This window comes from Schistocerca piceifrons, chromosome 2 (assembly GCF_021461385.2).
Source record: "Schistocerca piceifrons isolate TAMUIC-IGC-003096 chromosome 2, iqSchPice1.1, whole genome shotgun sequence".
Classification (NCBI taxonomy): domain Eukaryota; kingdom Metazoa; phylum Arthropoda; class Insecta; order Orthoptera; family Acrididae; genus Schistocerca; species Schistocerca piceifrons.
The window spans coordinates 338,966,099-338,978,979 of NC_060139.1; the positions used below are offsets into that span (position 1 = coordinate 338,966,099).

At 41.5% G+C, this 12,881-nt stretch overlaps 1 protein-coding gene across 3 annotated transcripts in view; it reads left to right on the plus strand.

The window, feature by feature from the left end:
- Positions 1 to 12,881, plus strand: part of LOC124775093 (atypical protein kinase C) — a 759,938-nt gene that overhangs the window by 289,938 nt on the left and 457,119 nt on the right. The gene's annotated exons all lie outside the window — the stretch shown is intronic.

Genomic DNA, 12,881 nt, shown 5'->3' on the forward strand with positions numbered 1-12,881 from the left:
TTGTGAATATGCTGGTTGTAATAATTACCTGGTTTGCTGTATTATTCCTTCAACGGCATGTGCTTGTGTAATCTTGAGGTTCTGTAATCTTCAAACATCGTTTGTACATAAATACAGAGTTTCGCAGATACATGACTTTGATGAGCAGTATAATACGAGCAACAGAAATCAAGATAACATTTATTTCACAAAAATCTTGTTTACAGTTTAGTGGCACGCAATGTTTTCTCTGAATTTTCTACCTCATACTATGGATACTGAACGCCTTTGGAAATTGCCCTTAACAGCTGGTATATATTTTGTGGTGTTGTGTAGCTCTTTATACAAGTGCCTTCTGTATTTCGCGCCGTATTCAGGTACTTGAATGAACAACGTAAATTGCACTTGATTAACATGGAAATGCCGATCTGTATATTAATGCTTGTTTTCTAGCGACATCTCTATTAAACAGAACGAAAGCTTATATCCCCGTGTTGTTTTATAGGATTCAAAGGAAAGCATGCTGTTGACATTATTTCTGATTTTATCATACAATGTAGGCTTTCACGGGCGGTGTTATGTCAAGATTTCTGATTTTGTTTTCTCGGGTATTAACGTAGGTTCATGGAAATATGTAATCACCATGGAAATGTCACAGCTTCAAACACAATCTCAGTTTGCCGTTTTTTGTAGATAAACTTTATATAGTATAAATGTTTTTATGGATTCTTTTTTACAACACTGAATTTCTGAATCAGGAACTGGGGAGAACTGTTAATTAAGTCCGTTGAATAAGTTGTCTTTGTATTAATCTAAGCCGGCCGGGGTGGCCGAGCGGTTCTAGGCGCTACAGACTGGAACCGCGCGACCGCTAAGGTCGCAGGTTCGAATCCTGCCTCGGACATGGATGTGTGTGATGTCCTTAGGTTAGTTAGGTTTAAGTAGTTCTAAGTTCTAGGGGACTGATGACCTTAGAAGTTAAGTCCCATAGTGCTCAGAGCCATTTCAGCCATTTTTATTAATCCAAACGAATAACCCAAGTCTGCTTTTGGCCAGCTATTAAAATTATTTAGAACAATTCTGGACTATTGGGAGATATGAAGACCTTTGAGAACAAATAAACTATTTATTGGTATGTTGGTATATTCAGGGAAAAGATTGTGGGAAATATGCAAGGAAGCTAACGCAGCGCTCAAGGCTGTGTTCGCGCACCTCGATCTGTATTTCCGTTGGTACACTAAATGTTTCTCTTAATCGACCCAAGGATGATTTCCTTCACATCCTTCTGCAGTGAGGTAGTGATCTGCCGCTATTGACCTCGGGGCGCGAACACCTTTTTCGTTCAGCGCTTTAATCGTAAATCATCTAATAATCTGTGTGTGGAGGAGACGTTGAACCGTATATGTCCTTAATTTTAAGCAATATACTGTGCTGTTTCGGTCCGATGATCAGTAAACTTGTCAGTTTTCGAGAGATTCTTTGTAGTTGAGACGTCGTTTAGGAATGATGCATAAATAACGTGTATGTTTAATATGGGAGGGTGAGTATGGGATCGACGACTGTTTTTGCAGCTATTGGCGCAGCGGTTCGTATTCGTCGTTAGATGTGTTAGCGTTAAAGGGACAGCGCCACTTAGCACTGGCCGGTGAGACAGGTAGCGGTGTTGTGCGAACCTCCGCGTGGCCAGCAGCAGTCGCCCGCCGTCTACGTATGGCGAAAGTGGTCCGTGCGGGGGACCGGTTTGCATTCTGCGCAGCTCCGTGTGCCGACACTGATGCTGCCCGGCTAACATTTCCATGTGAGTGCTCTGTCATATCGAATAATTTACGTGCCAAAGTCTGAGAGTTATTCGCACAATGCTCTTACTGCGACAGTTTGTTACGTGGTAGAAAACATTGAAACTTACTACTTGACGAATGTGTCAGTCAGCGGGGCAGCGTTTGAAGTCTTTTATTTTTGCATTGCAGATGTACTTGCCACATTCGTATACCACGCTCGTTTGCTCGTGTTATTATTTTAACGCATTTTGACCGCGACCGTGTTCATAATGCTTCGCTTAGTTACCTGGAGTAAAAGCTACTTACGCGCCTCCTAACCTCACGATAATCCGTATACAGAGCAGTGCAGATTTTACACTGTCTTTGTTAGGTTACACAAAATAATTGTAACTAGTTGTTGCAACGTAATAGGAAGGTCTCTAGTCGAAATTGGACATTTATCAAAGTAGCTGTGGTCCTTAAACTCAATTTCCATAAGTAAACTTTTATGGGAGTATTAATTTTGCACGTTACTATGGGATTTTAGGTAATAAGAAAATCATTTCCTCACACTAACGATTACGAAAATAATTAGAGTTATCATTGAAGTTAATCTGCAGACGTACTTCCTTTACGAAGGCACCGTATTAATGCAAGTGCACTCGCACATTTATGCTCATGTCACAAATAGAACAATGAATTTGTTAATTAGTAAATCTTACTGACTTTCATTATAGTTACAACACATAGTTACAACAAGAAAATAGGTTTTAGGATTCGGGCTGGACCCTGTCATAGGTAAGATGACTTGGCTCAGTGATGGTCTAGATACATACGTAAGCTGAATTATGCTGTCAGTATATTCTTAATAAACACACACTAAATACTGCTCCATACATTTTTACTATTACAATGAAAACAATACGAAGCGTCGACGAGTATTACGTAGACGTTAGCCTCAGCATTTCCGCAGCTCACATGTTCCTCTTCTGCCAATTAGCTGTTGCCATGGAGCATAGTATTAGCTTTTCACCTCTTTAGATTCAGAACCAACATCGTTTCGACGTTGTAATTCCTTGGAATGTGAGGCACCTTATCTTGACTTCCGTACAGGGACACGTACGCTCTGATAGCTAACGACTGACAGGTACCTTGTTGTTGGTTGGTGTGCTCTCTACGCGAACTCGTTTTATTCCTTCGGCGCGCTTTTGTTTCCGTAACGTAGAGGGACTTCCCTTTAGCTTCTCCTACCGTATCGTTACAATTTCAACTGTCGATCCTATACATGGATTAGAAAAGTAAAAAATATTTTGCCGATTACAGTACATGTAGAGAAAATGGGCATATTCAGTACAAAATTATAAGTTGTTAACATAGTGTGCACAAACTGCAGGTGCAACATTATTTACAAACTAGTCCAAAAAGTGAGTGCCACAAATTGTCGACGTGCTCGTACAGTAGAGGACGGTTCAGAATGGTTCACCTGATTTCACAAGACTAGGGACTGATGGCCATGATTTTTTCAGATGTCAGTATCAAACCATAATATACAAAAAAAACCGCTGGGAAATTTACATATCGCTTTAAATATTCATAAAAACAAGATAAGATTTCCTTCACGAGGGTAGACGACATTTCAAACTAAGAAAGACTTTTTAAAAAAATTATGTAGCACTAGGCGGTTTTTCCCGTGTGTCAGTCTTACGAATAGATGTCTAGCTGTCAAAAAACTTTAAAAACAACGAGGAAATGTAATTAAAAGAGTATCCAATAACATGTTTTTATTGAAGTACTACTTACAGTTGCGTTTTGTTGAGAAATTGTAGGAAGTCACACAAGTCGTTCTTCATTTGGCTACATACAAACGATAACCCGGACCCATTACAGTTTTTCGATCACAGCTGGTTTTTATATTTCCCACTAGGGTTTTCCTTGGAATGTTTAACTCTACAGAACTTTTTCTGACTGAATAACTATCATTTTTACTTTATTAATAGCAATCTGAAGTTGCCTTCTCTCCATCTGCATTTAGTAGAACCTGTCTTAGGAACGTACTTACTTGGCTCCTGTAAATAAAATAAAATAAATTCTGTAAAAAAGAAAAAATAAACCAAATTTCATGCGGAGACTAACTATCCCAAAGATGGTATGGCCATCTCTCATACGACGGAGCGAGTAGGCTGGCCGCGCCAGGGAGACACCTAACGGTAACCACAAGAATCGAAAACTTGAAACTGGCGCCAAAGTAAACTTATAGTTTCGATGCTTAAGTTATAGTTTGGCTCAAATTTTTGTCTTCATTCATGTACAAGATAGTCTCGTGAAATCTCACTAATCTCTTTCGGCGAACATGACTCGTTCCTGCTTGGGACAATTTCTCATCTTTTAATTCTTGTTACATTGCACTTCTAATTCAGGACTGTCCATTTGAAGTACATTCATAGATTTATTCCAAAAATTAATTTTCTAATGACAGTAAATATCATTCAGAGTAATTGAGTTTTCTGGCGCGCTGTTCAGCCATTGTTGATTAGCATAATTAGTGCCCAGTTTGTTGTACACTGTATAACGCAATTTCAAAATGAATGCAACGCTCCGGTGATGTACGTAATGAAAACAGAACATAATAAATTTACAGAATTGTCAAATCACACAGCCCGAAGTGGAATCGAAGGCATGTGCAGCGCAATTTTTTAATGAACTAGCACTCGGACATTTTAAGTGATCCTCTCAGTAAAAGAGATTTACTCGTATATAGTGCAATGAGATTTTTAAACGATAGAAAACGTCGATCTATCCTGGAAAAATGTAACTGATTGAAGTTGTTCTTTGGTGCGAACCACCTGAGGAGCAGAATGAACCCGATGGAAGTTGGCTAAAACTTTTATTCAGTTGTGAATGAGAATTGCGAACACAAAGTTAGAAGTTAATTTCTTGTAAAGGCTTCATTCTTAATTTTTCTCGCTTTACAATTTCGTACTGTCCGATAAAGAAAAAGGGTGCACTTTGTAACAATGAACACCACAATTTGTGGAGTTTCTTTCTTAGCATACTGTACTCTTGCCGGTTCATGTATATTACTTCATTTCAGAATTACGTTACGTGACTAACAACACATCTCCTTCAATGAGGTGAAAGGGAAGAAGTGTGGATTAGACTCGAACTAGTCTCAACTACCCATCTTCAAGAAGGTTCGATCCTTAAAAAAAATCACCAAATGAAATGGTGGTTGAAAATGCTTGAATTACATGTCCGGTTACCTGAACATCTCGTCCGTTTGTCATCAAAACCACCTGAAGAGCGAGGATTCAGTTAACTGTTGATTACTTGTCGGTCTCATTTGTGGTAACTTTATGGGTATGAAGAAATACTGCAGTACCTACAGATAACATTTCTCGTATTCGTGTACATTGAGAAGGAGTGCTGGTGATTATGTTCGTTACTGCGCGTTAGATAAGTCTGATAAACAACTGGCTGTCCGGACTGGCTGTTCGGTGTTAGTTCTGTATAAGCAATGACTGCATATGAGTTTCGGCCATCTACTAAATATTGCTGTTGCCAATCACGTAGCTCATTTGCAGTGCGCGTTATTGGATATTCTCGCGCAATGACGCTACCTAACGAGCATCATCGCTCTCGTAATTCCCTGTGTTGAAGCTGGATCGACGTATCGCTAACCAAACTTGCGTCGCTTGGATAGCGATTAGGAAAATAAGACAGTGAAGCATACACGAATAATTCCAAGTGAAAGCTCCTCGCCCATCACTCGTTATTTGTTCTCAGAATCCTGTTTCCGCAACTAGCACAGGCTTATGTGTAATCGGCTGGAGGTGGTCGAGTACAAGCCATCTGTTTTGTAATTGTGACATATATGAAACACAATACAAAATTGCCGTAGTGGAGTTCGTAATTTCAAAATGCATTTTTGTACGGTCTGAAGCTGCAGTAATCGTAATAGTTTTGCTGACGTTCTCACCTGGGCTCTCATATCTGTCTGCACTTGTTGCAGTTCAAATTTTCTGCAATGAATGTCCCATTACCGTTAATAGGGTGTACGTGTATGGGTAAATCACATACAAAAACGGTGAGCTTACTGATGTGTGAATCATTTCACAACCGCTCTGTATGAGGCGTGTTTAGTTTTTGTTTATCGAACAAAACAAGGCAAATTTAAAATACTTTGTTTTTAATATGGGACGTTCATGAAGTTGACCGAAAACGTCAATTTTCAAATTATTTTTGTTTATTAGTAGAACTCACGGAGAATAAGTTCTCAAAGTTTTAGTGACGAAATCGTATGCGAAGTGCGTGAAAAATAATTGAAATGTGACGCGACCCTCGTGCCACGTTCACGTTTTGAAGCAACATTTCAATACTAGCTCGGTGAACGGTTACGCTGATTACTTTCAAACTTGTATGCGATACATCTAGAAGGCTGTGATGTATACAGTTTGGTTTTATACATCGTTTGTGACTCTGTTTCGTGTCTTAGAAACATTAACAAACCAGCTGCTTCGTTTTTGAAAAAGCAATTCTTGTTTTTTCTTGCGCTACTGACGGAAATATGCGCAAATGTTCGATTCTTTCGTCATTCAGTAATTTTAGAACCTATGCAGTGTGACACGAAAAATGCAGTATGGGCTACATGTTTCCACATGGTGTCAACAGGTGAACGACCCATTCATCATCTGTGCCACATTACCTGGTGTAAACATTTGCAGGCTCGTAGAGATAACAACCCCTACATTCGCAAGGAGAGGCTTCCAAATAATATCCTGGATGTTGTCGAGCCCACTTTAAGGTTTCTGGCCGACCCTGAATTTCTAAAAAGTATGCTCATGGCAAACTTCAGAAAGCAGATGAGTCTCTAAATTCACTCATGCAGAAACGATGCTCTAAAACCACATTTACATCTGCTACAGTTGTCAGAATCACAACTTCCGATGCCGTTGTTGTATTTAAAGATTGTAATGTACGGTGGATCAATGTATTACAGAGAATGGGCTTTAAGATAGGAAATGTCACTAAAGTCATCCTGAGAAAGATATAACGCATCTCTGCAGCTGGAAAGTCAGTTGAAGATGTGTGCTCTGTGAAGGACAAGAATGCAGAAAACAAGAAACCGTAACAGAAACCTTAAAGGGAAAGAAAACAAATCCGAGGCCTTCTGAAAAATTGACACAATAAAAAAAAAATAGCTTGAACTTCAAATTGCATTTCCTGAAAATTGTTTTTTGAGGTTTATGTATCTTTTTCTCAGAATCTAAAAACCTAGAATTATGAAGTTTCGTACACTTTTTTTCATAAACCCACTTTTTCCATAAACCCAGTAAATGGTGCTAAACAATAAATTTTGAAATTGTGAGTGTAAGCTGAGGTATGGGGCAATGTATTTGGAGTTTCGCATGAACTTTTTGTTACAGTTACGGGATTATAATTTAAAATTATTAAAATTCTCATATTTGATATATTCAAAAAACCTCATGAGAGAAGGTAATTATATGCAAAGTGATCAAACAGAAAATTTTTTAGAAACGGCATTTGTAGTTTGTTTGAAAACGAAGTTTGTGAGTTTCGTGAAAAAGTCAAATATATATAATCGAAGTAATGTAACAGTAAATATGTTAATTTGATCTAAACCATGGTACAAAATTTCATTGCTACATCTTCAAAAGAGTGGATTTGGTATATCTTTTAAATAATGTGAATTTTTCATCAGCGTTCCTCCTTAAGTATGTTGTTTAGAAATACGTTTATCTCACCTGTCAAAATATTAGCATTCCCTAGAATCAGCGCATTAAGAAGGATCGATGTGAAGGCACTAGATATGACAGGGACCGGAGACAGTTGACGTGCGTTGTCACTTGCAGTCGGGTTCAAAATAGACAGGAGTGGCTGCTGTCAGTAAATGCAGGACCATTACAAACCAGTTTCCGAGCCAACATTGCAACTGCATTTAGTGGATATTTTGAGTCGAGTGCCACGCAATAGGTCATTTCTCACAGCGTTACGTAACGCAGCAGTAATTCAATAGTAGGCCAAACAACAGACACTGGGTAGTAGCTGACGGAGTCGTGTTGTGCAGTCCGATGAGTTACAGTTTCGCCCCTCTTCAAATGACGCAATATATCGAAAGCACTGGCGGTCCAATGAAGCGTGTAACTCGCAGTGAGTGTGGAACGTGTAGTTGGGGCAAGTGGTGGTTCTTTGATGTCTTGAGGTACTTTTCTTACCATAAGTTGGTCCCGCTTATTCAGGTTATCGCGAACACGAACCAGGATGTTTATTTCAACTTTCTCTATACCAAAGTGTGGTCCTTCTGTTCTCTACACCTTCATGATGAGCGTACTGTGGACTCTCTTGTGGTGCAAGATGACAGCAGCTGTGTTCACAGGGCTGCACGCATACGCTCCTACTTTGACGAACTCTGTGCCACCCTTTCGCATTTCGATTGGACCGCTAAATCACCAGACCTTCGTAGCATAGAAAATACCTTGGCTTACTTGCCCTATTATGAAGGCTGGAGGTGGTGTTAGGCAGTATTAGCTTGTCGTCTTCTGGGAGTTACTAACTTCTTGTCCGATGTGCTTCGTTGATTTTTCGTAAATTTTTTCTGCTCTACACTGATTGTCTTGTGGTTTGACAATGTACAGAGTGATTTTGGAGTATGTTTATACACAACGTTATAGTTTTAGCTAGTTTTGCTTAATAATTTTTATACCGACATGTACACATTGGATAAGCAATTATCAGCACCCATACTGTCTATAGTCCTTAGAGCAAGTTTCCAACCTTTCATTAGCATAAATTATTTTCAAATTTAGAATAATGTTCTGCAAGTCAGTGAATTCGTCATTTTAAGAGCAAAATGTCCGGAATTGTAATTATTGCCATGTTGATAACAAATCTCTTGGTATCCAGGTATGTGTGTGTCTACGTTCCCGTCCGCCCGAACTACTAGCCGACTACGATACCATTGCAGTTGGCCTCTCGTGTCCGTTATCAGAAACATGCAGTGGCGTTATAGTACACAAGTATAGTCGTGACTAAGGAAAACGCATCACACTGTGAATGCTTTCTAGACCGTTGTATTAGGTTGTCTCGTAAGTTCGTTTTGCTCGCGCGTTCCATTTATAGCGCCAGCAAGCCCTGCACCCGCCGTACCACCTCCCCCCCCCCCCCCCCCACCCACTCCCGCCGCCCAGGACAACACAGTTCCCTAACAGGCCGTGCTACGTGGAGATCGACAACGTGACGCGCTATTTGAATACGGTATGTCAGTGTGTGTTTGTGCCTGCCGTTGAATGGAACAGCGTGAAAGTATCTTTACAAGCCATGGAAAGCAAGGAGGAACATTTCCGACGTCGTATTCCGTTCTACTATGGTAAGGGGAAAACCGCCTCACGATGCCGGCGGAAGATATGTGCTGTATGCGAGGAAGATGCAGTAACGGCTCGAGCTCGTCAGAAGTGATTTAGTAGATTTTGAGCTGGAAATTTCACCCTAACAAACAAACCTAGATATGGACGGCCAACGGTTGCGGACGCGGAACGGCTTAATGAGAGATAGTTAAAATCCACGAATGATATTGGCATTGAAGCAGTGCGCACGTGCTCCTGTAGCCAGGAAGTTGAAGAATCTGTGTTACGTAAATATTCGCGATGTATGAGTTCCTCATCAACTGAGTGAAGCGAATTTGATTCAGCGCATGTCCATCTGTACCCCTTATTGAAACGCAATCAGAATGCTAATTTTCTGGAACGGATGGTAACTGGAGACGAGAAGTGGATCGTATACAACAACTCCCGGATGAGCAAATCGTGGAACAAGAGAGGGCAGTGACCACTATTGGTTCCTAAACCAGGGCTGCATTCGAGAAAGATTGTTACGCATGAGGTTGGGTTGCAAAGGTGTCCGTATTACGAACTTCTTCCGAATGAGACTATCACATACTCTTCGTAGTTGGATCGTCTCAAGGCAGACATTAATGGGAAACGACCGGATTTGGGACACTGTCTTATTTCACCACGACAACGCCAGATCACATACCTCTATGCTGACACGTCAAAAGCCTTCCGACTTTCGTCTGTTATATGCGATTTGAAGGCGGCAGGGGAAAAAGGAAAGGGAAGGGATTACTGATTTCAGCTGCATCAGGACATCAGGCGGAATCAGTGGCGACGACTGAAAATGTGCACCCGACCGGGATTCGAACCCGCGGTCTCCTGCTTATTAGGCAGGTGCGTTAACCACAGCGCCACCAGGGACACAGTGTTATGCAAATGCGTGTACTATCTCGGCACGACTCACGTCCTACCAACATTCCCACGGAGCGTCACTTGTCTGCAGTCGCTGCCCATTTCCTTCATGCTTGCTAATCCGAGATTGCCGCAGAAGGTCGGACGTTCTTGTACATCTACACCGAAGGAGGAGGATCCATTGCCCATCGAGGCGAGTCACTTACATGAATGCGAACACACACTACGCATTCATACACAGTGTAAAGCCAAAGAAACCGGTACACCTGCCTGATGTTGTGTAGTACCCCCGACAGCAAGCAGAAGTGCCTCAACATGGCTCAACATGACTTGGCATGGCCTCGACTAATGTATGAAGTAGTGCTGGACGGAATTAACACCATGAATCCTGCAGGGCTGTCCATAAATCCGTAAGAGTACGAGGGATGTAGATCTCTTCTGAACAGCACGTTGCAAGGCATCCCAGATACGTTCAACATTGTTTATGTCTGGGGAGTTTGGTGGCCAGCGTTAGTGTTTAAACTCAGAAGAGTGTTCCTGGAGCCACTCTGTAGCAATTGTGGACGTGTGGGGTATCGCATTGTCCTGCTGGAATTGCTTAAGTCCGTCGGAATGCATAATGGATATGAGTGGATGCAGGTGATCTGACAGGAAGCTTACGTACGTGCCACCTGTCAGAGTCGTATCTAGACATACCAGGGGTACCGTATCACTCCAACTGCACACGCCCCACACCATTACAGAGCCTCGACCAGCTTGAATAGTTCCCTGCAGACATGCAGGGTCCATGGTTGTCTCCCATCCGTACACGTCCATCCTCTCGATACAATTTGAAACGAGACTCGTCCGACCAGACAACTTGTTTCTATTCATCAGCAGTCCACTGTCGGTGTTGACGGCCCAGGCGAGGCGTAAAGCTTTCTGTTGTTCAGTCATCAAGGGTACACGATTTGATCTTCGGCTCCGAAAGCTCACATCGATGATGTTTCGTTGAATGGCTCGCACGCTGACACTTATTGATGGCCCAGCATTGAAATATGCAGAAATTTGCAGAAGGGTTGCACTTCTATCACGTTGAACGATTCTCTCCTGTCGTCCTTGGTCCCGTTCTTGCAGGATCTTTTTCCGGCCGCCGCGATGTCGGGGATTTGATGTTTTACCGGATTCCTGATATTCACGGTACACTCACGAAATGGTCGTATGGGAAAATCCCCGCTTCATCGCTACCTCGGAGTTGCTGTATCCCATCGCTCGTGCGCCGACTATAACATCACCTTCAAACTCACTTAAATTTTGATAACCTGCCATTGTAGGAGCTGCAACCGATCTAACAACTGTGCCAGACACTTGTTGTTTTATATAGGCATTGCCGATCGCAGCGCCGTATTCTACCAGTTTACACATATCTCTATTTGAATACGCATAGCTATACCAGTTTCTTCCGCGCTTCAGTGTATTTCATCTATTTCGTTCCAGGCAGAATTTCCTGAATGGCAAACGCCTCAACCTATTGGAGGAGCGCAGACTGAACCTCGATGAGTTCATCAACCGGAAAACCCCCATATTTTGGAAAAATTGTATTTATAAGCTTCCAGAAAAATAGCAATATATTGTCGACAGTAGTGGTGTATATTGCAGGAAATAGTATGCTTACAAAACCGATATGTCTTATTTAGTTATGTTGTGCACGACCTTGTGTGTGAAGTGTGGAAGCAGACAGGCCGGCAACCACTGTGTCGTAGCTGTGCTGCGGGTAGCTGGTGCCCAGGCGTTCTTTGTGATTGCGCTGTGACGAAAGGCGAACGATCTTACGAGACAAATCAATAAACACTCGTGTACTGTCAAGTGCTTCAGTGTGTCCTCGAGAAATGCCACGATATAAACTCAAGATATGCTGATCGAAGCGTCCCGCTTCCAGGTGCAGTAACATTGTTGTTGACTAGTATTAGCCAGCATGGAGAACTGGTAATGCGGCAGTAGCAGGAACCAACTTTGTCCCCTGACTACTTTCAGTCACACTCCGGTTAAAGTAGTGCGCATTGTTACGCCGCAGTGCGAGCATGGAAGGTGAGGCGAAAGTGTCCTCGCGGGCAGGTGCGACGGCATACGTTACGTCAATAAATCTTTTCATGGTGAGGAAGAGCAGGGATTTATAGTACCGGTGGAGAAGGCGACAGAACGTGCAGCCAAAACGTTGAAGCTGAACAACATGTGGTGATGTGCAAATTACGGAAGGATTTTTCGAGTTTATAAACAAAAGAAGAAGATGGTAGGTGCTCACTGTAAGTATTCTATTGAAGATAGGGATACATGTAGTATGACCCAGCAATTTCTAGCTGTTACGAACAACATAAAGAAAAACCAACTATGCGAGAACTGCGCAGCTTTTGTCACATAGAACTAAGTTTAAGGCTAGCAAGGAAACTCTTAGAAAAATAATTGTTCTGTCTTGAGATTGAGTTTTAAAAAGGTGCCAAAATGAACGTGTGATTATTTACGAACGTGAGGTCTAGTTGAAAAATGTCACACATCATTAGCTTTTTACGAAAAAATGAAGCAGCAGAATGATAGCGACCAATGATTCAATTAGGTGAGATATGGATTCACGTACATTACACCGTAAATAAAGGTTGCAAAGTGACTCGGTGTGAGGAGTACTCTCGAATGAAAGTGCCGGTCAACGTTTAATTGTTGTGCATGAAAGCAGTGACATGGGTTTCTTTAAGAGTTCACTTCTCATATATGACTCAAAAACTAAAATGTCGGACTATCAATCTAAAATGGACCGTGTATTCTTTGGAGAACCACATTTTACTTGTCTTTGACGAAACAAGTTACACAAATCCTGAAACATTTCCTAAATTAACAAAACAAATTGGTGACAACT